The 18,668-nt window shown below is 48.3% G+C and overlaps 1 non-coding gene across 1 annotated transcript; it reads right to left on the bottom strand.

Annotated features, from left to right (window-relative positions):
* Nucleotides 1-18,555: 18,555 nt before the first annotated feature.
* LOC126049534 (U6atac minor spliceosomal RNA) lies at nt 18,556-18,668 on the bottom strand. The gene has a single exon (XR_007509234.1). It is a non-coding gene; the product is annotated as a U6atac minor spliceosomal RNA (small nuclear RNA).

Below are 18,668 nucleotides of genomic sequence, written 5' to 3'. Positions count from 1 at the left end.
TTGTGGTGCGGCAGGGCGATGGGACCAAGCCAGCGCATCCCCCAAAGCGAAGCCGTCGCGGTGGTCGGCTGGGAGCCACAGATACCACCCCCGTGCACCCCCCACCCCGGCAAACGCGGTGTCCCACGGCGGGTGCCATCAATGCCCTGAGGTTGATGGTCCCTGCGTAACGAGTGCGTGCAGGCTGGGGGTGGCTTGAGGCAGCGGGGAGGAGGCGGTACCCTTGTCCTGCTCAGAGATGCCTCGCTGGCCAGGCCAAAGAGAAAAGCACGCGGACCGCAGGCTTTGATGCGCTGGCTTGACAACTGGGCACGTTTAGTTGGTTTGCGTGAGCGCATGAAGCAGTGGCACGGGGTGGCCAGTGCAACGTGTCCCGCTCACCCCCCTGCAGAGGCGGGGGTACGTCCCGCAAAGGTAAGAAAACTTCTGGAGCTGCGGGAACTAAATCCACCTGCTCCATCAGTCACAGCCTGGGCTTGCTGCTGCCCTGAAGACATACGGGTCTCCCATATTGGTGCAAAATAGGAGCAAAACCTCCCCCAGAGGTTGGCTGCACGATGTCCCCAGACAGAGGTAGGGCCGGTGTGCGGAGATGCTGGCGCTGGACGGGGGAACCAGCGCCACTCCCGCTGTGAACAGAAGGGTGTTTTAGCAGTTGCCCCAATGAAAACAAGATCAGGCTTTTTAGTGTGGTGTTAACAGCTATGTTAAAATCCTCACACTTTCCAACAAAAGAAAGGCCCTCAGAGAAACCCAAACAAACACTCACACAAGCAACACTGGAAGTTGGCTTGAGTTACAAACACAGGAAATTAAATACAAAACCATGTTACAATAGCATTGAGGATCTGACTTAAAACAAGCCAGACAAGAGCATGCACTGTTCAGATTGCCGTATTTTTTCCCTACCCCCGCTCCCAGGGGGATTGTCTCTATAAATACACACATGCGTGTAAGTAGCGTATGTTTGTATACACATGTACATGCATGCACAATTTCTACCACATTAAACACACCGGTAGATTTAAAATAATACGGTAGCCTTTCTCTGGACTGAGCTTACCCAGTATACATGTACATGAAGGTGCTTTAGTCAGGACTGCAAATAACCATCTTATGGGGAAAAGGTTTCTTTGGTGTTTTTTTTTCTTCTTTCCTAAACTGAGATCCATGCAAAGATTCAGTCTACAGCACAATTTCACAACGAACCAGGGTGCAACTGAGAACAGTGCAAAGGTGAGAGCAAGGACAAGAAGGCCGGAGTTCCTTAAAGGGGTTTTACTGCTGAAGAAAACATATTTAATCTTCACCTTCAATTGCATTAGCAGAAGACACCTTTACTCCAACAGAAATTCACACCGAGGGTTATGGCAGTACAGCAGCATTGCCTGGCCACAAATACTCTCCTGATGGACAAAGCTTTACTGGGCTTTACAACTGGTCTCCTTGTGTGCCCTTGCGTATCACAGCCAGCCTGCTGCCGTCAGGTGACGTTACGTGCCCTCTACAGAAGCCTCTTCCCACCTCCAGTCCCAGCCGCAGGCTGCTGGAGGTCAGTGGAAAAGGGAGGGTGGCTTCAGGTTAACATGTCTTGACTTGTCCCTTTCTTGAAGCAAAGCCCTTTCCCTTTGCTGCAAATCCCTATCTCGTGGCCTCAGTCCTAGGGTAGGCACTTGTTTTTCTCCTTTTATCTTCAAAACACTTGCAAATGTATTTCAAATGAGAACTCTATTATGTTTTCCTTTCCTTTATTACACTTTGCTACAGTTTGTCAATACTGGCTACCGGTGTTATTTGAGGCCACACTTTAAAAAAAAAAGAGGTCCTTCCCGAGCTCTGAACATTTATCTGAAGTTCTGCATAAGGTCACATGTCTCCTCCAGCAGAAGGTCTTGCAAAGTTAAACAAAGTCCCCTCGCTTGCTCTGTCTGAGTAAATACAGACCATATTGGAGTAAATAAACAGCCAGGCAGTGTCCCAGACAATGGGCCTTGGCGATGAATTAATAAACTCTGCCTCTCGCATTAGCAGAGTGTGACTGGAACTGGCAGGAGGCCCTGGCGGGACTCCAGAAACGATTATTACTAGACAGAGCCAAAGGAGACTTGGCACAGCGCAGAGCCCACAGCTGGAGATTAGGTAACAGAGTCAGAGCGCTCGTGGAGCTGCCAGGGCGTTGGTTACCCTGCCTGAGGAGAGGGTCAGGACTCTGTTTTTGTAGCTCGCATTCACGTAGGGTGCCTATCTCCGAAACTCACGCTGCTCCGGTTTGTAATCCACAGATTTATGCTGCAGGATCAAATCGCCATCCCAAACCGAGGTAGTCGACCAACATGCCTGTCTGGTGAAACCACAGGGGATGAGCCTGCGCCATCCCTGGCCTCTCCACCACCCAGAGAATCTGGTGTCCTTGGGTGAAACAGGGCTTGGTGGTACCGCAAAGGGGACAGACAGGTGTTTTGGGTGAGGAGCAAGATTTGCTTCTGTAAAGAAAAGCTTTCTCTGGGCTTGTCTTCCGAGCTGGGGGTTGAATCCAGAGGCGGGAGGGCTGCTGGGGAAGGAAAGCCCTCCTAGTGGCTTGCACCGAGGGTTGGCTGACACCTGTGGGGAGCCACTCCTGAGCCAGGCTCTTCCTGAGCTGGACAGAAGTTGTCACTCGGGCGCATTAGTGAAGGAGGTATAAATAGGAAGGGACTGCGGACGGATGGTAAACGTTATCCCCCCAGTTCCCACATCCAAAGAAATGGTGTCTGCATTGCTTCGTGGACTGTGGTGCAGCAGGCCCTGAGCTCTCTCCCAAACCAGAAGAACCATCACCTTGGAGCTTGGAAGCCCAGCAGCCACGCTGGATGAGCACTGCAGCAGCTTCGGGTGGCAGGTTTATCAGCTGGGCTACCTCCAGCATGGATACCCTGCTCACACAGCTGTCCTGCTTCCAAGACCTGAGCTACTTTCTTCACCCAGTGTTGTACTGGTTTATTTAGACCTGCTTCTTGGGTCTCTGACATGGGTCTGCTCATTGCCATGCACAGGCATGCCTGCGTTTGCAACTTACATCCCCACAATAAGCTATAAACATGTTAGCAACGTCAGGTGGGCTTGGCACTTGTGTGCTAGAGTATAGGTGGAGGGGGAAGTGATACCTGCTCCTGCTGTGAAGCATTTTGAGAAGTATGAATGAAAAACTCAAGCTTTTTCAGAGTCTGCTGAAGGGGGGAGGCTGTATGCTAAACCACTCTCTTCTCATTCATACACGGTGAGAAGACTGTGGTCTGAACTCTGTCCCTCAGGGCCCCCACACCGTTTTGATGGCCCTAACTGCAGGAACATCTCTGTTTGGAGCCTGTGTCTTTTACATCTCAATGCCTGCAACCCTGGAAATGAAAAAGAGGAAGAAATCAGTCTTTCCTAGTGTCATTACCATGAATGGAACTACCTGGATTGCTTCGAAAACACACTTTACCAAATATACAGTGGTCAGTAAAGTTACCAACACGAAGGGAAGAAAGTCTTTTATTTCACATATATGCTATAGTAAGTGGCATTTCTTATCCTCATTTACTGCTGAATCCCCAACCTGTCCTGGACTGAATGCCCCCAGAGAAAAACAATAATAGTTTCCAGCTCTGAATACTGCCTTTTGTCATCAGGTCTGAAAGCCCTTCACAAAGGAGAGGAATCTCATTTTCTGTGTTTTTCCACAGGGAGAAAGGGGGTCACGCAGGCATAGCCCGAGCCCCGCTCTGCTCAGTGCCCGCCTGCTGCCACGCCGCCTTCCCAGGACACGGCTGTGCCCTCCCTTGCCAGCCAGCCCTGCTCCACAGAGGCCGAAATGCTGAAATGCCACTCGTCCAATTAACATTCGTCATCTGTGCAGGAGACTGCAAGCGCTCCTGGTGTGGGTGGCTGATGGTTGGGTCAAACGGAGGAGTCTTCCAGTTAATGCTGACCAGGGCTAAGGTAAAACGGATTCCACAGCCCTTTGCTCACTCCCCAAGCTCCTTCTTCCTCAGCAAGCAAGTGGGTTTTTTTTCTTTCAGAACAAAATTTGAGGCAAAGAATTGCTTTCCATCAGCCAAGGTGCGGATTTTGTTCTCCTTAAATCACCTTCGGCTTGATGAGCGTGGGCACTCCTTGCTGGTGCCTCTAAACATTGCCTGGAGAGAAAACCTCTGCGGAAAGTGAAATTCAGAAGAGCTAATAAAACATTTTCTGAAGGGTTTGAATCTCTCATTCCAAAGAAAACAAAGAGGTCGGCTGACCTTTCAACCTGACCCTTTTCTTTTTTTTCTAAGGCATTAAGAAAAACATTCTGCAAACAATGAGTGCTCGTGGTAATTGTCCCTCCCCTGTGCCCCAGTTCTTGCCAAAAGCAACATTTCAATGGCTATGGGGGGTGGAGGTTGAAAGCAAATGAGTGAGCAAGCAAATGCTGGCTTTCACACATCAGTGGCTGGCTACGCCCTGACCACATCCAAGGAGGTTCAAGGTGAGGGAGTCAAGCTCTCAGGCTGTTCCTCACCGAGTTTTACAGTTGCAGGTATCTGAAATATTGCAGTTCAAGTATGGAAATCTGTGTCGGAAGCATTCGGAAAGCCCCAGCAAAGGGTAAGAAAAAGGGTCACGCAGCGGTAAAGTATAACTCAGATCAACATCTCTTCAATCGACTGCTGAATTCCACCTTCACGTCACGTGCCACATCCACTCATCCCTCAGCGTGTCGAGGTCCTTCTCCTAGTGTCAGGGAGAGGCCTGGTGTGAAAACAATTTCATGTTAGAAAATAAATAGTGCTGGTTTTATGTGAGAAAAACCTTCTTGTACCGTTTATCTCCATTGTTTTCCAGCACTAGGACCTGCAGTGGATCCTGCTGTGACATGTTTCCAGCTGCAAAAGGAATCAAAAGATTTAGGGTTGAGTTCCCTCCTGATTCTGGAACATGTTCCACTGTGCAATCTTTTGTAATATCTCTCTGCAATAAAAGCACTAATGCTCTCCAAGAGGCCTCCCTCTTTCACTGTCCTCATAAGAGGTGATGACAAGCTCCCAGCCCAATTGTCTACACACATCCTTAACTGCAGGGAGCGAGAGATTTAGCTACCTTTCCTGGTTCTGACACTAACCTGTACGCTGGTCCAGGGCAAATCGCTTAAGCTTTACCCCACCTGGACAAAATTTTCATAGAAATCCCTTTTTGCTAATACTGGAGCAGCAGCGTTAGCACTGCTGGGAGATAGTTGTAGGCAGGGGGGCTTTCGGCTGTCTTCGGGACTCTGCTGCCAGAAAAGGAGACCTGCCTATGCCAGGGCTCGTCTTGCTAACTCTGAGGCAGCTGAATCAGTTTTGTAAAAGCACACTGGTACTCTCAAGGTCCTGCCTTTGAACGTGTTTCTCCAGCTGTAAAACGTGGATAGAAACACCGAGCCAGCTCTGTAAAGGTCTGCTGAGATTTAAGCTATGTTGGCATCCTCCTCCTCAGGGTCAGTAGAGCTGGCAAACAGGAGGAGAGCGCAGGACGGTTTCTACTTTTCTTTGAATCATGCTGTAAAACCCCGCAACCCTGAGAACAGACCTCGTAATTTCCAACAAGCACACAAGTGGGTTTAGGTGCTCATGTGGGAGGGAAAGAGGAGGTTCGGGGGGGTTAAGTATACAGTGCATCCAGAATCTTTTTGTTGCCCTCCAGATTTACTTGTCTTCAGTAGGAGTTTGTACAGCAAAGTACAATTTTGTGGCTCTTCTTCAAGACCATTAACTCAATATAAAAATATCAGCACTGTTTTTATTATCTGAAAAAAAGAGCTCAGAGCTGAGTTTTTGCGAGCAATGCTTGGTTCATTAAACAATGACTCAGACTAGGTTTTGTGGTGGAGGATTCAGCTTTTCCTTAGCGGTAGGATCAAGATGTCCTGTTTTCATGATAATCTACCTTTCATCTCTCTCACATTGCAAAATTCATTTTTACCTTGATCCCACACAAACCTCTTAGTTTCTTGCTTTTGTTATTGTAAATTATTTACTTTAGAAATGCTGAATCATGACACTGAGGTTAGAGAAAATTGCACTTCTATTTAAAGTAAGAATTGTTCCCACATCTTCTGAAGATTCCTGGACTATTATTTTTGCGTGTCCTTATGTTTTATGGTTTAAAAAAGTTCAAGTGGCACTTGGTTTGGCCCTCCTAAAGAGAGTTCCAAACCTGGACCTTTTACCCTGGAGATACTTAATTCTAGCAAACAATGCCTGCTAACGCTACATGGGAGGAACTGTGCCTAGACATTGGAGGGCTGCGTGGGCAGTCACAGCGCTGGCTTTCCTCACACTGCTCAAAGCGTGTCCATCTGCCGGCTGGTCTCCTCAAAACCCAGGTGGCAGAGCACTGGTGGGTCCCAGGTTGCAGCTGCGTGGCCTCACGTTGTCCGTGAACGCCGTGGCATGCACCTGAACAGAAGCAGGCTGCAATTCAGAGAAGTGCTGCAGAGTTTGTGTGAACACCTGAAGCGTACGTTAACACCTTGGGCTTGCAAATATTGGGCTAGAAATCTCCCCCCAAAAGATACTTGTAGTTCCCCATTCTTATTTGACCAGAAACATAAGGAAAAGGAGTCAGAGCCCCAGCCCCAGGTGTGCACCGCAGCCTGCCGAGCAGCCTGGAAATACAAGTACATCATGGCCTGGGGCCACGGCTTGGTGATTACCCAGCTGCAACCCCAACCCACCAGTGCAAGGGTTACCTCCCGCCCATGCCCCTCACCGTAAGCTGTGTCCCGCCACCTGAATCACATCTGCTCTAAGCGAAGACGTGCTCTTGTTACACATCGTCTAGTGACAGGCAGCTACCAAGGCTCCCTCCATATGCAGTCACGAATTAAACTGATAACTTGTTTGTGTGTCAGACGGCTGAAGTGAAGGCGAAAGCTGAGACGGGGTGACCTGCAAGGAGGTGTGTGCAGTACAGCAGTGAGCGGCTACCAGCAGATAAAAACCAGTCTGAGCCTGCTATGCCTTCTTTTCCCCATTTTTTATAGATTTTTATAAATGCAAAGATGAGATGCGTTAGGGTGGGTAGAAGACAGTGTGCATGTGAAAAAAGCCATAACTTACACTTTGCTGTGTTTTATCTGCTTACAGGCGTCTGCTTCACCACCCTGAGCACTGCCTACGGGATTACTGCAACACCAGCACTACTTTGAGAGTAAACTGTATCGGGATAGAACCTGTGGATTGGTGCTGGCAGACAAATTTCTGCTCGGAGCAGTGGCTGGCCTTGGGCCGTCACACACAGCTCCTGCCCGCTCTCCTCTGAGCCGGTCAGTAGCCCACCGTCTCTGACAGCGGCGGCCGCTCGCCTGCTGCATCTCTGCTCCACTGAGCACCGCCCGACACGCAGAGAGGCAGATAGGGGCCACCTCGTTAGTCATTTAATGAGTAAACAAACCATTCCTCCAGTGTTATCCAGGATCATTCAGCCTGAGCCAGGACGCCAGCCTGGCAGAAAAGGGGCTCTTGTTCTGGCCCCCCTCTGCAGCAGCTGGCAAGGGGCTTGTCCCTCGAAGCAGAACAGGGCTGCCAGGCAAGCGAGCCCACCGTGTACAGAGCATGCAGGACGACCTGTGCCAATGACTTTTTCCAGAGGCCAGCTCAACCTGCATCAGTTAATCCATGTTTTCTGTGCATTAGACCCCAAGTTCTTTTATATTACCACTGATAGTTGAATTTTCCATTTTAGTGGCTCTCATCTGCTGGAGATGTCAACAGTGCTCTGTAACTGTGGATTATTTAAGCCTCAGCACACCTTTAAGGCAGGTTTTATACCCCTGTTTACAGAAGGTCTGGGTGAGACCAGGCAGCCATGGGAAGGTATGTACCCAAGCTGCATCATGGCCAGGGGTAAAGCCCCATTTTCCTCTCTTTGTTTCTGCAATGGGATGTTGTTCAATCCAGGCAACTGTGTCAAGGGATGGGGTTTCCCAGCAGGACGGTGTGATGGTTTGTGTGCATGTGAGAGCCCAAGCTGGAGCCCAAGCTAAAGCCCAAATGAGCACTGAAGTGCTGCTGGCTTCTCCAGTGGCAAAGTAACTATTTTACCTGTTAGTTGCCCTGCATTTTACAGCCCTTCCCATCCTGCCACGACCTCACCCCTTCACGGATGGGCTCTCAGGTAGTGTTAGCCTGCTTACAGGTGCAGCTACAGGACAGCCACTAATCTAACTCAGGCTATAGAGATGTTGGAGTGCAGAGCTGTGAGAAGCTATAGGAGAGCAGTAATGCTGCCAGTCGTCTTTTCTCCCAGGCTTTATCAGGATGCCATGCACGCATTTGATGCTTGCTCCTGCTCCATACGCGAGTCTATGCCACCCTGTCAAGGAACTGCATGCGTCCTCTCCCTGCCAGCTCGGAGGCAGAGCTGCAGGCATGCAGACCTCCCTCACCCTGCTGCCTGCACTCCGGAGTGGCGGCAGGGGGAGAAGCATGCGTGCTGGAGGACTTCGAAGCAATGCAGGTCTCGGGGGGACGACGACACGGACAGCGCAGGACCCACGAAGCAGGAACCTTTGGGTCTCATGTTAGCGCTAGAAACCTGCCAGAAACGGGACAAATGCAGGAGTGCAATTAGCAAACCATATTCCCCGGCTGTTTCCAGGGAGCGTGCGTTCCCCCTTCCCAGCTGTGCTGGGGTGGAGGTGAATTTCCAGTGCAGCGGGAGCACTAACAAGTTAATGTTTAACATTATTATTACCTCATCTTCCAGAGGCTCCTTCTAAACATAACAATTGACGACAGGCTCCTGATAGTTTGGAGGAGACCGACCTCAGCCCTAAGACTATGATGAATATGATTTCCCTTCCCCCTCTGTTTTGATTTTCTGCTCTGTTACTCCAGAGCATTGGCTGGCCATGACCCCTGGCTGCTTTTTCTGTAATTACCAGCTCCTGCCAGATTTACTGTGGAAGTTAATGTCTGTTCCAGCCAAGTCAGCCCCACTGTTATATTGTACGAGACAGTAACCCCTTCAGCACAGGCAGAGCTTTAGCGAAGCAAAACAAAGCATCAGGAATGGGGCTTCTCCAGGCCCTGCAAGAAAGCGTCACATGCTTGACAAGGGTGCCGCATTAACACTAGCGCTTTCGCGACACAGAGGCAGGCCACAAAACCCTCCTCAGGGTCTTCCAAATCCCACAGAGTACAGGGGGTGCTCGGTGAGGAAAGAGCAAGAAAGCAACTCTTGCAAGACCTCTGACAAACTCTCAGGCTTTCCTCTCAGTCCACTATGCTCCTCTGGGCCTTTTCTTCAGAGCCTGTGCATGTGCATGGCCTGGTGGGACTTTCTTTAATAAATTAACATTCTGGATGGTTACCCTTAAAATTGGAAGGATTTTTTTCAGATGTTGTTTTTGCAAGCGATTTTTTACATGCTCAAAAGAAGCTTGCTAAAAAGGGCAAGATTCAGACTCAGATGGCTATCCAGTAGAGGCACATGTCTCAGCTTCAGTCCAGCCATCAGAAACACCTTGTCTTGCATCCACGCATTCTGCCTGGCTGATCAGAGCAGCTCCTGGGCTGCACTCATTACAGCAGTGTGCAAATACAAGAGCATTTTAAAGATCTGTGGGAGATAAAACATACTTGAAACATAGTCAAGGGCTAAATGCAGTTAAAATAAAGGCCAGATTCTGATGAAAATTATATTCAGCTATGTCTGGAGTAATTCCATCTAAGGGACTGGAGCTGTGGCATGTAAGTCCTGTGCCATGGATTCATGGGAAGATTAGATGAGTAGCCTTAGTACGGTGTGCACCACATGAGCCGAAGTGGCCACAACAGCAGTGAGCAACGTCAGAAACTTCTGCTCTAGACACAGCTGGGAGATAATCCTGAGGAATCAAAGAGATCACGCAAATACCAACCTGTTAATGTGACCTGTTACTATGGATTGGAAGACACTAGGAATAGACCAAGAGTAGGCTTGAGTAACACATTTGCAGCAAATTCTCCTCTAGGGCTCCCATATTTCTGTTCATGATTTTGCAGGCAGATGCACAGTAAGTGCATGGTGGAAGTCTGGTACTTCCAGGCAGGGTCATCAGATGTGCTGCATGTGCCCTGTACAGTTATTCTTTGCATTTTAGATTGATACTTAGATATATTGGGCAGTACACATGCAGTAGGTCTGTGCATCGGACTTACTTCATGTGGCTGGTTTAGTACAGTGCATGCGCTCAACAGCGTGAGTTGGGGTGCTGCCTGTCCCAGATACCCCCGGGGTGACTCCTGGGCACCTGTCTGAGACTGTGAGACATGCTGCAGTGTAGCAAGGGGCTTTTGACCTGATGGGCCAAGCAGATATTCAGAGAACCATGAGAAATGTATAAAGCTTAAACAAACAAACAAAAAAAAAATCCCAAAAGATCCAACTGGAGATACTTATGTGTAGAAAAAGAGGACATATCTGAAAATGTAGATGTATGGGCAGCCCTAGTCCTCGCCACAATTTGAATCTGTGGTTCATGGCAGATAGCCCACTCTTGAGGAAAAAACAGCGCTCTCTTCTTCACCAAGGCCTTCAGAGCCAACTTTCGGGTTTGTGGGGCTGCAGGTGGGACTGGGCGCCGGAGCCACTTGGAAGGAGAGGCTCTGTGCTTATTCCCACTGTGGAAGCTGGGACTGGAAACATGCCAGAACAGTGGGGCTGGAAGTAGCAGTTTGACATGTAGGGACTCACACACAACCCAGCTTTTGGGTAAAAGACTTCTGGAGCAGCCAGTGACTACGGACACACCTCAGGCGTGAAGAACCACTGGTTTTCCACGTCCAAATTTGACAGGTGCTCACCCATACCGATGTCCCCGCGGGTGGGTCGGTGTGAGTCCTGAGCTCTCCTGGGCTGCATGCCTTTCTGCACCGATGAGGAACGTGAAGGGAACGTCCCTGCCCTGGTAATGTTGGCAGCGGATTGCAGAACACAAACAACAGTAAACACAGAGTATCCCCATCGGAAAGAAGGGGAGATGAAGACCTGAAGTCATCTGCAGTACTCTGGGCATCAGTTCTGGACCAAAACCAGGAGGAAGCTCACTCGCCAGCCCCTCTAAACCCCGGGCTGGGTGAGGACAGCAAAGGGGACCCCGCACGGGCCTCTCAGTGATGAGGCAGACCTCTCACATCTTTTCTAGCGTGTGAGACAACGCAGTGGCCTGTCACGCGACGGGGGGACGTGTCTGGCAGGCTGGCCCTGCGAGATGCAGGGGCTGTGGCAGGAGGCCACGGCGGCCTGGCCGCCCGCCAGCCCGCGAGGTTCGCCTCCTCCAGCAACCTGCCAATCTGCCGCCCCTGGACGTGCCGTCGGGGAGCGGGAGAGCAGCCTGGCCGCGCGCTGTGCTCGGGCGTGAGGTATTTATTATCCCAGCAGCGGGAAGGTGTGAGGTGGGAGTCGGATCCGCGAGGAACGCAGGGGCCGCTGGCTCTGCCCTCGGCATAGGGGACACCTGAGCTGGGGGCAGGCAGGAGGGTGCCGCGGGGGCCATGGCACTGCGGGCGGAGATCTCCGTCTTCCTGAGGTGCACCAGGGCGGCGCAGGTGCCTGTTGTTGAAAGTCGGCTGAAATAATCCCCGCCAGTATGGAGCAGGAGCATTGCCCTCTCCCTGCACTGCTTAGGATGACATCTCAGCCCGCTTCCCAGGAGGTCTCCCCACACACAGCTCCTGCTCTCTTCCGCCAGGCCAGCGAGGTCTGCAGCACTGCCTGCAATATGCCCCACGGAGCGTGCCGGACACACTCGGGCACGCTCACCTGCCCTCTGGGTGCCACCACACGTTTTTGGGAGCACCTCCGGCTGCCGCTGCGGGAGGCCGTGGCAGGCGCGAACAGATGCCGATGAGTGTCCCGGGGTGAATCACGAATGGGGTTGTGCTCATTCTCCCTTCCCGCGCGTGCAGAACCCTGCATAAATGCTATTGCATAGGCTGAGTTGTTTTAAGGCACACGTGTGAAGCACCCCACAGGGTGTCAGGGACTGCTATTGCGGGGCAGACTGCTGGTCTGGTCTGGTCCGGTTGGCTGGGGACCTGCCTCTGGCCATGGCTTGTATCCACACTGCGGAGAGGAAGGAAGAGCTCGTTCCTGCATCTGGGCGGCGATGCAGCGCTGGACCTTGCGAGCAGGGAGCACCCCGGGGTGCTGTCTGCCTTGTGAGGGTGCAGGGCTACTGTCTCCATCCTTCATCCCTTCTCCCTTCGGTACGTGGTACGTTGCTGGACGTGTGGGAAGCCGCCAGGTATTTTCATGTTAGGAATCACGCAGGATAGGCAAACATGTTACAGGCCATTTGCAACACCTTCACTTTACTGAAGCAGAATTTAAAAGAGTTTCCAACAGCTGTAGCCTGGCATAATCTTGGGTACTCAAATAATTTCAAACCTTCAGATTCACAATACTGAAAGAGTTGGATTGGTGAAAAACAAGAATTAGACTTTCCTGATTTTTGTATCACTCACTGCCTGTTTTCAAAAAGGTATTTTCAACCAATATTGAAAGGCGAAATATATTGTCAGCATCTTCTTAAGTGTCTTCAGGTGCAAGTAGAAATGATGGGAAACCCTTGAAAAAGGGCAGGAGTGGGAGGGAGCCCTGTTGGCCCTGCTTACAATGCAGACTGGGATTTGCTGCTGAATTTGTTGAGTCTGACTGCAGTTTTCTTTTGATTTTGGGGTGGGTATGTGTTGTGTTTGAGTAACTACTTTAATAGTTGCAGCCTGGGAGAAGTGCTTTTTGTGTCTGTAAATCCAATGGTAAGGATGTGTAATTTGTCAGTTTGAAAAACTGAAGGATTACACCTATACTGGTGTGTTGATCAACAATTACCTACACGCAGACTGTTTATTATTTGCAATTACGCATACTGGAAAGCCTGTGTAGTGAAACCCTCCCTATCGTAAACACACTGGGCTATCTGGTCATCAACCTGTGGGTTTTTTCCTTTGGGGATGGAGGCTGACACCAAACACAGCAACAGAACAAAAGTTTGGTCAGAGGGAAGGGGGTTTGCAGCGTATGAAGTGAGTTTTGATTCATTCCCGAGCTCAGATGTTGCTTTGGGAAATGTATTCTCTTCAGGTCTCTCGCTGTGACTCTATAAACAGAGGCAGCGACTTGCATTTGGAGGCACTAAAAGTGATTTAAATGATTCAGCCTGGGATTTTTGCCAAGCAGCACCTCCTTCTGTTTGCTGCGGGGGCTTTTCTGCCCTCCCCCTTGCCGGTGGGTTGGTTGTTTTTTGTTTTTTGGTTTTAGGTTTTTTTTCCTCGTTCCATGCGAAATTTTTTGAGACTCTCCTTTGAGACAGTCTCTTTCTCCTAAAGAAGAAGAAGAAAAAAAGTTTCCTTCTCCAGATGGACAGCTGCTCCCTGCTCCTTTTGATGTTGCTTTTATCTGCCAGGCCAGTGCTCTCTCACCCTCTCCCCTCCCCCGGAGGCAGTTTCCATGGGGGTCTCAGGGGAGCTTTGTCTCTCACATGTGTTTAAAGAGAAATGTGGAGCTGACACAAAGGCTCCATGGCTCGACCTTTCGCCCTCCGGAGTTATGAGGGCCATAAAGCTCGAGTCCCTGGTAACAGCGCGATGACCAGGGCAGTTCTGGACACAGACAGAGCTTTTTTGGCAGAAAATTGTTTAACTAAAAATAGTTCTAGGGAGGAAAATAAAAGGTTGTGCAAACTAAGCAATGTCTTTTATTGCCTTATTTGGTGTTACTGGTAGTAGCATGAATTTCTTCAGTATGGCCAGAGGCAGACGGCTCCATTGCATTTAATATCAGATTTGAAATGCATGGGGCACAGATAAAAAGGGACACCCGCTGAGGTGCTGGGGAGCCAGCCTGTGATCGCCGGTCTGCAGATGCAAAGGATGAAGGCTGCTCTGCTGCAGCACCTGACCTCCAGGCAGAGCTCACCAGAGGCCCGGCGTGAGGCACAACCATCAGGCGTTGAGGCTTTCCCTACCAGGCAGTGGGAGAGCTGCTTCTCCTTGCTCGAGAGGAGTAATCTCAGAGTCCAGCAACGGCCTGAGGAGCCGCCAAGCCAGCCAACAAGCAACTTTAGCCTCGAGTCTCGCAGAAGTATTCAAGCGCCTTAGCTCCAGGGCAGAGGAAGGGATTGCTGTTCCCTCACCGCTCGCAGCTGTGAGGCTCTCTTTGAGCTAGCTGTCCAAGCTGGGTGTCTCCCACCACAATTTGAGTCATTAGTAGTGCAACCTTTCTCTTTTTTTAATTTCTATTCAGCCTGGCTAGTAGCAGATGTTGGATCCAGGTGCTCCACAGTTGAGGAAAAAGGTTCACCAGCATTTGCTTTCCTGCTCAAGCTCTTGCCCTCTGCCTAAAATGGGCCAGACATAGAATGAAGGGGGAGGAAAAACCCCTGATTCTCTTGCCTCCTGCGGAGGAGAGTTGCAAGAGCCTTGAGTCCTTATGCATAAGTTATAACAAGTGGAAAAGCTTCCACAGACGAGTGACTTGCCCAGGACATCTGTTCTCCTAATGACAAAGCTGCTCTCCTCAGAGGTGCCAGGTACAAGAAGAGAAATTCAGGGGTGGATCCTTCATTTCCTTAAGGGAAGGTCTAATGTTTGAATGCTGGGTGTAATAAAGAGCAGGTGCCCACGAAGCCTTGTCCCCCAGTTTTCTTTCCTCCAAGTTAAACTGCTGCACTGTGGCCTGGCCATTCAGACAGCAAGGCGGGGGGAGTGGGGGTTTGACTGTGTGCATGAAGACTCTGAGCAGGAGTTTCAAAATCTTTATAGCATCTAAATATTGTGAGAAAACGCGTCATTCTCTTTGGGAGCAGGTTGTTTGGGAACAGGGGCCACCTGTTACATATGTGTGTATGGGTATATCAGCTCGATGCGGTTCTTATCAAGGCGTAGAGCTATGGCAGTAATAAGACATTTCCCAGGAATCTTTCCTTAAACTTTTGTTCTTCTAAACCAGGTACAGTGAGGGTCATTTGCTGTACGACAGAGGGATAGGTTTTTCCTACTCACAAAAAAATTCAGGAGACTTTTATTTTAGGTTAAAAAAAACAAAGCCAAGAAGTGTGTGTGTGGGGAATAAAGTCTCCAAAAGAAAGAAAAACCTCAGTGATTTATGCTGAGACATTTTGTGTTTTTAACCTAAATACAGCTACTGTATTTAGCTACTAAATACAGCAGACAGGGAGAATTTTTACACCAAAAGGTACACACAGAAAACATAGTCAGCATCTCCTTCCACTTGCATGATCTCTCAACCCGGTAGTCTTTTTGCTTGAAACAAGCAGCTTTGTGTGTGAACACGAAGTAAAACGCCCTGTGCAACCATGCACCAACAACCACATGCAGTAATTCTTCATGTAGCTACGTTTGTCTGCCTGTCTTGCATGATAAGGTGCACATATGCACTCTCATTTTCTTCCGATAAATCTCCTTTTCTTTTCAGAAAGTTGTAAACCTAAAGATAACAGCACACGCTGTCTTAAAAGCAAGGTTGACAGTGAAATCCTTGGCTTAAAAATGTTGCCTGGAGGAGAAAAATCTCCATCAACCCAAAGGCAGCAGATTTGGCTCATGTGCCAATTGTCGCTCTCCCACCACACCATGGGGAACATGCTGGGGGAAGGAACGGTGCAAAAAAGGAGTGCAAAGGGCAAGCAGTCCTTTGGCTCTGGCCATCCTTCAGTGGTATATGAGCCTTAAGGGGATCACATGACGGGAATAGAGTGAAACAACCAGCTAGCTCCTTTAAATCACATCACCTTGTAGAATCAGTGAACACAATCTCTTCCCTCCCATATATCACCCTCACACCAGACAGATCTTGAATGCAGAGGAGAATTGAGCACTTCTGCTCCAGAGCATGCATCTGTGGTTAATAACAGATGATCCTAATCACTGCTCCCGGAGCCCAGGGCTAGCTGATAACTCTCTGTTCTGACTACTGACCCCCATAATCTTCTCATTCCTGAGAAGGAGCAGATATTGTGAACGATGGGTTTTAACAATTGGGACAAAAATAGTCCTCCTTTTGCTTAAGGAATTCAGATAGCAAACTAAGGCAGCAGCAGAGCGGCTGCGCAGCCACACTACAGAGCTGGGAAAGATCTGCATTGTGTATCTGGCTCTGCCACAGGCTTGCTCTCATGACCTTAGGAAAATTAGTTAAGGTCTCACAGCCTCATTTTCTTCCTCTGGAAAAATCAAGATAATAATAGACAGCAACTCCAGAATGGTGTTGTGAGGATACATCGTTAAGCAGTATTGATAATACACGTTGAATTTTCCAGAGTAAGACGGGATATAATATTAATAGCTGAGAAACACGCTTTGCTGAAACTGCTGCTTTACTCAGAGTGGTTTCACTGCTTCTGCAGCAGCCCTGGAGGCTGCATTACCACTGAAGGGTAGCCTCACCAACTCTCCATTTACACTTTAAAACCTCTACACAGGCAGCAGCAGAGTCACAGATGCAGCTGCAAGAAGAAACCACACACCACAGTTGTGCAGGTGCATGTGGGCCCCAGTGGGAAAGAATATTAACTGTTTCCTGGTAATAGGGACACAGAGGTCCTTCACGCGGATAAAATAATCTCAGCCACAGTTCTAGGACACAGCCTGTGTGGGAAGCTACTATCCAAATGAATACACAACTGTGCTTAACAGATCCTAGCTTAAATGACTACAGACTAAATATTCTGGATTCTCTTTCAAATTCAGCTAAATCTGTGCATTGTGTGCCCCATATTTTCAATGTGGCAGGGAAAGCTTTCATCCTACAACTTCCATTAGCGTTAGTTTAAAGCACAGTGGAAAGCATAGATGATATTTACCCCAGTATTTCAAGATCCGATCCGATTTTTTTTAACAAGCTAATCATATTATTTGCATCTCTCCTTGATAAAAACTTGGAGCAGGATCATTCTTTGTGCCCATAAGGTACCTAGGAATTAGAAGAATAATTCATAATTGATACTTTTTTAGAAGGGTTTTATACTTTTCAATCAAATTTGTCTGTTTTGATTCTTCTAATATATTGTTTAATTACAGTTATTGTCTGGAATGGAAACTGCATAATTATTTGCAAAAGTAACAAGGTATGTTTCCCTTCTCTGAAAAGACTGAAGTGAGAATCAGGCCTCCGGTATGAATGTATACATAAACTACATTTGAAAATCATTTTCTGTGAAATTGCTTCCAGTTATCTGGTTTGCTAGAATATTAAGATGCAAATCTAGGCAAAGCAGATTTTTTTTTATACACTTAGTATCTGTGAACCTAGTATGATTGGCTGAGCTGAAGCTGCTGCAGGAGATAATGATGTTCGGCTGAAACACAGCAATGCTTCAATAAACCCTGATGATGATAATGCACTGAAATAACAACATGTGGCATTGCAATCCACCCACACATCATCACGCATCACACCAAAAATGTCACGATGTGCTGATGGTTAAGTTTCTCTTCTAAAATCACAAAGCTGTCAGTTCTAGCTGCAATGTTCACAACAAACTGTGCTTTTCCATCTCATGTCTTGTCTTTGTCTGGTTTCAACTGTACCCGGGGTCTTTCTTACTTGAGATGGTGATGGTGGATGCTCCTTAAGCATTTAAAAATGGGATTCAGAAAAATACTTTGCCATCCAAGTTTCCGCTCTTACAGAGCCCCACCTGAACAGTAGGAGGCTGTAAAACTAGGCAGAAAATCTAGTAAGAAAGAAGTCTGGCACCAGATTTCTATGCCTTCTTGCTTTCAAGCAGAGCAGAAAGTAGCCTCTGTCTTTTGATTCCACTTGAAATATAACTTCTGCAGGTTTTCCAAATGCCTTTGCACTTAGAAACATTTGAATGCTTAGATTTGGCACAAGTTTCAGCAAAGGTTTAGGGTGGTAGTTAATTGGAGTGACGGCAGAAGTGGAATTTTATCTTCCCTCTATGTCACGATAACAAAATAGTTATGAATTTTTTTTTTATGTTAGCCTTCTTGTCCATTTGATAAATAAGACAACACATTCACAATCACTTACCTTCAAGAGCTTCCACTTTTCCTGCCACTGGTGGAGCTAAAGCAAAGATGAAAAATTTTAGGAAAAATTGCTTGAATGGATCAGGCTAAATCCAAAGAAGGCCTGCCTGTATTAAGGTTGGGGCCTGGATGGAGTTTTGGTTCCTATACCCCAAATTTTATCTTTAATAACTTCAGCTACTGCTTAACTCTACAAATACCTACTTTCAATAGATGCTTCAACTCTTAACATAAAAAAATCCTATTTAAGCACTCTTAAAGTTCTGTATCTATACACGCATACTAGTACCTCAGTGTTTGTAGGTCAAAGAAGTGCAACTTCTACCCCACATTGAAGGTCAGTGGAGATCCAATCACAAAACATTTCTTCTCTCTGCCCTTCCCTCCTTTTCCCTGTTGGGCTGGATGATGATGCCTGCTGGTTTTTTTTTCTCCCTCAGAGCAACATTGACAATGATGATGATCCTGTGTTCTCACACAAGAGCTTGGCACTTGCGACAGTCTTCCCAGGATATACATTAGATGCCAACAAGTAAGCGACAGTCTTAAACATGGTTAAGTTCATTAGGGCTTCCTCCATCCTAACCAAGGGGAGTGCTCTCCTGCTCTCATTTCATATTTCTA

The sequence above is a fragment of the Accipiter gentilis genome, chromosome 22 (assembly GCF_929443795.1).
Source record: "Accipiter gentilis chromosome 22, bAccGen1.1, whole genome shotgun sequence".
NCBI lineage: Eukaryota > Metazoa > Chordata > Aves > Accipitriformes > Accipitridae > Astur > Astur gentilis.
The sequence above is the reverse complement of the archived record's forward strand: the minus strand, read 5'-3'. Positions and strand labels throughout refer to the sequence as shown.